The sequence below is a fragment of the Portunus trituberculatus genome, chromosome 23 (genome assembly GCF_017591435.1).
Source record: "Portunus trituberculatus isolate SZX2019 chromosome 23, ASM1759143v1, whole genome shotgun sequence".
NCBI lineage: Eukaryota > Metazoa > Arthropoda > Malacostraca > Decapoda > Portunidae > Portunus > Portunus trituberculatus.
The window spans coordinates 15,500,210-15,505,209 of NC_059277.1; the positions used below are offsets into that span (position 1 = coordinate 15,500,210).

General features: G+C 46.2%; 1 protein-coding gene across 3 annotated transcripts in view; it reads right to left on the bottom strand.

Annotated features, from left to right (window-relative positions):
* The window catches only part of LOC123507957 (mucin-2-like), a 117,876-nt gene that overhangs the window by 22,978 nt on the left and 89,898 nt on the right, over positions 1 to 5,000 (bottom strand). The gene's annotated exons all lie outside the window — the stretch shown is intronic.

The window sequence follows — 5,000 nt, forward strand, 5'->3', positions numbered from 1 at the left end:
CAACCACTCAGGCAATCATTTACTCAGGTACCCAAGGAGTCACCCACTCACCTACTCAGCCACTCACTCTCTCAGCCATTCAGGCGCTGCGGCACTGTGGTATGCTATGGGCGGCGGTACAAGTAAAGACATAATGAGCCGCCTTGACTTGGTCCCCGTGGCCTCCTAGTCCGTGGTGGATAGCATCTCTTAATCCGTGACACACGACTGGCTGTGACAAACGTGCTCGGCTTCTTAGGTTTTTTTCCTGCTTAAGAATATGATTTATCAATTCGCATAGGGAAAACGAACGATTGGGTGACATACTATAATATCCTCTGTGCCCCACCAAAGGAACTCAAAGGAAGAACTAACAGCAGCAGTTGCGCCATGGCCCAGCGATGAAACACAAAGGATGAATAAACAGCAGCAGGTCCACAATGGCCCAGCAAAAGAATACAAAAGAAGAACTAACAGCAGCAGGTCCACCATGGTCCACCAAAGGAACACAAAGGAAAGACAAACAAGTCCACCATGGCCCAGGGAAGGACCACAAAGGAAGAACAAACACCAGCAGATCTTTTGGCTCTAAGGTGAGTGAGTGATACTGCACTGCCTATGCACAGCAGAGGCCCGTATTTTCATCGCACAGCTCAGTGACCGTCGCCTTATTTGCTCACCATTCTGTGTGGGAGTGACACATTCATTGAGGCCTATCAGTGACGTGTCGGGAAGAAATACGACGACTGATGCAATAAACTGGAAAGAAGCTTCATCAGATCAAAGAAATAAAAAAATGTAGTTAAAAGGGCACTGGACTGAAGCAACAGAGGGGAAGGAAAGAATAAAAGGCCCACTGAGGTGACAGGCCCTTACGACAAAGCCAAATGGCTTACCCAGAACTGGAAGATGTATTGAGAGAGAGAGAGAGAGAGAGAGAGAGAGAGAGAGAGAGAGAGAGAGAGAGAGAGAGAGAGAGAGAGAGAGAGAGAGAGAGAGAGAGACAAGAACCAGAACTTTACGCATGAATGAAATTACGTCAACACAAATAAGAGCGAAGCCATAGAGAACAGAAATGACATATGGCAGATGAACACTTTTGGTGACCAGTATTCTTCCTTCACAAACAAAATCAAATCTACAACACACACATACATGCACATGCACACTCACACGCACACGCACATGCACATACAGAAGCATCAGTAAATTCACAACCAACGTAGATGAGACACGAAGGTAGGTATGTTCATAAAGGGACTGCCACGTGTTGGCCTGATGGCCTCTTGCAGCCTCCCTCATTTTCTCATGTTCTTACGTTCTTAAGTCACCGCGTCCTCGCCGACCCGCGAAGCAGTGCCACCGCCACCACCATCACCATCATCACCGCCACCACTACCACCACCACCACCACCACCAACCAGCCGCTGAGTGCCTGACCTCCCCCCGAGCCTAACCCCTGACCTCTCGCAGCCGCAGAGTCCAGCGGTGGAAAGTTGGAAGGTGAGGCAGAAGGTCAGGTATGCTGATTAGGCCCACAGGTATAGCGTGCAGGTGAATCTCGGTTCATGATGGTCGAGTGAAAGCTGTACAAGTCTTTTGTTGGAGCCGCGTTGTGCAGGGCATCGGCATCGGCATCGGCAGCGGCAGCAGCAGCAGCAGCAGCCGCCAGTCGCATGCACTACCCAGTGCATTATATAGACAAGACAGTTACGTATGAAGTCTGGCAAGAAGAGGCTGCTGAAGCCTGAGTCTAACGGCAAAGCCTGATGTATCATAATGTACATTTGATGAGCAATTTCTATGCGATGAAAATCTCGAAGGGAGACTGTGAGGAATAAATATGAAAAAAAAAAAGTCTTGATTGAAAACATGTTTCTCAGATGTAAATTTCTTGTCTCAGCGAGCGGGAAAGTTTTATGAGCAATTCAATGAGTGTTAAACTGAAGGCCTCTGTTTATTTTTCACTGGCTCGTTTGGCTTTAAAGTAATAAAAACAATCAAATGCAAAACTGAACACCTCTTTACATTCTCTTCATACTCCTCGCTGGCATAATTTTAGACTTAAGAAAAACAACAGAACCAATGCACAAAATAAACACCACAGAAACACATTTGCTGCGTGGAGAGTTTAAGGTTACACCCAGGCCAGGCCAGGCCAGGCCAGGCAGTGACGATCTGATCTTAACACAGCCGCATAACGCACTGTGCTTGTCAGGGACAGGTGACTGAATAGATTTACACTCGGGGATAGTGTGGCAAGATGGCAGGGAGACAGAGAGGTAGAAAGGCAGGGAAGCAGGAAGGTATGGAACGACGAAGTAAGGCAGATACGGAGGGAGTGTGGTAGACAATGGAGACAGGGTAGCGGTACACAGGCAGATAGCGAGGCAAGGAAACAATTAAGTATACAAGGAGGTAGGGAGACGAGAAGACATAAGGAAAGAGGCAGGCAGGCAGATAGACAGACAAACAGACAAACAGAGAGACAGAGAGACAGACAGACAGACAGACAGGGCGGAAGGCAGACAGTCCGGGAGATAGTACAATACGGGCCCGGAGACATACAGGAAGAGATAGAGGCGAATGATTACTTCGATTTTGTTATATTTTACTGTATATGAAAATATTGAGAGAGAGAGAGAGAGAGAGAGAGAGAGAGAGCGCCTAACACTACGTGCAACCAATGTCAGTCTGTCCTCCCGCTTCTCACACAAGATGTCTAACCTGTTATCAGTGTCGCGGATCTATCATTTTTACCGGTAATGGACAATGGTGAAGGATTACAAAATTAAATGGAAAAAAATATTAATTGCTGCTCCTCAAAAAAGTAAGGCAAGGTAACAAGCACTCTCTCCCCCCATGCCCTGCCTCCATGCCAAGACTGGCAATGCATTCAGTAACACACATCTCACTTGGAAAATACAAGTATGCCGGCAACTCAACACAACACTGGGAAGCAAACTGGGCTGAGGTAAAAGCTACTTGTGTTATCTTTCCTTCAACACCAGACAGTCTTTGTCCTTTCACTCTGCCACGGTGATTGTAAATACTCGCTTAACCCTCCAGTCTTTATATCATAGCTTTCAAATGTTCTTTTTACGATTGCTAGTTTTAAACTCGTAGCTACGGTTCAGTTTCTCTTAATATTCTTGATTTCAAATGCATATTTTTCCAATGTTTCTTGCTATGTAAATTTTTGCAGGTACTGTACATATACTTATTACAAATCTATGTCCTTTTAGAACACACGGAAGTGCGGTGGCTGCGGTGGAAGTGACCGTGCAATGTTATTCTCATATCAGATTGACATCCCTTTCAATAAATATATATGAAAAGAGGCTCAATTCCCTCACTTTTTCTCCCTCAGCTTTCTCGTATGAGATGAAGAAACACGGAGGTTAGAGTCGCTAGCTAATCTGTCCTGCTCTGTATACCAGACTGACAGACAACACAGCGGATGGCGTGTCTAGTTCCCTCACTCTCTTAGCTGTCTTGTGCGACATGGTGTAGTACCGTGGTTAGAGGAATAGGCAAATGACTATAATAAGGAGGTAACTAACTACATACTGCTGCCTATACATCAAGCTGACATCCTCCTTTAAAACATAGAGGATGGGATGGCCAGTCCCCCTCCCCTCACTCCTCTTCTAGTTGCCTCATACGTCACGAAGGGGTACTGTAGTTAGAGGAGAAGGTAACCAACTATAAGTATTGGTGTTTATATGCCAAGCTGACATCCCTTTTGAAAATATAGAGAATGGGGTTCCTAGGTCCTTCACTCCTCTTTTAATTGCCCAATATGGCACGCAAACATGGGGTAATTAGAGATTGACGCAACTAATTGTAAGAATTGTGACGCAACTAATTATAAGTATTGTTATCTATAAACAAACGGATGTCTCTTTCATAAATGCACATTGGAAGCGAGGCTCGGTTCCCTCATTCCTCCTAATTCCGTTGCCTAGACTTTTGGCTAACTCTATTTGAACTTTAAGGGAACTGGCAATCAAGTGGGCCTTTTTTTTTAATATTTTTGCTGCTCTTGGCTGGTTTATCCTCTTGCATAAAAAAAACGAAAAAAAAAAAAAAACGCACCAGTAAGGTGGTTACAGAAGGAAGTACGGACTAAAAGTGTTTTGCCTACAACCCAGCCTCGCATCCCTTGAACACAGAGGAAGAGGGTGCCAAGTCTCCGTACTACTCTTAGTCGCCTTGTATAACATGGAACAGTGCCGCGGCTAGAAGAGGAGGCAGGTAGTATGTACTGGTGTGCCCACGCCTCCCTCTTCCTCTCAAGGGAGGCTCAAGGTGAACTGGTTGTCTCAGTTCTTCCTCCCGCCGCGAGGGTTGGCTGTCAGGGGTCGAGGACAAATCACAGCTGCGAGACTCTGGGAGCACAGGGGCACACTGGGGCACAAAGGGATAAAGAAGGGTATACCAGGGCACACGCAAGGAAAACAGAGGCACACAGGAGCACACAGGGGCACAAACCTGGGTAGAGAAGGGCACACAAGGATACACGCATGGCCACACAATCGGACACATGGGTACACAGGGGCACACACGAGTGCAGAAGGGCACAACAGGGCACACAAGGATACACAGGTCAAGTCACTTCTAGCAATACCTTAAACGAACAAATTTTGCTTCATATCACAGCAGAATGTCTCACGATAACACGATACCACAACACCATGCTGCAACACCACAACACACCACACCGCACCACACCACCACACACCAAAACATTGCATCACCTACATCACAACACAACACCACCATATCCTATCACCATACCACACATTACATGGCATCACATAACCGTCACCACACCACCACATTACATCATCTCCATCATAACAGCATGCACGCATCTGTGGACCGGTGTTCTGCGTGACTCCCTTTACTCCACAGAGAGAGAGAAAAAAAGAAACATTGAAAAAAGGTTATTGTTCTTTTTTACCTTTGACGTAATATGGATCCCATGCAACTCACTCCTTCACGCACGCACACGCACA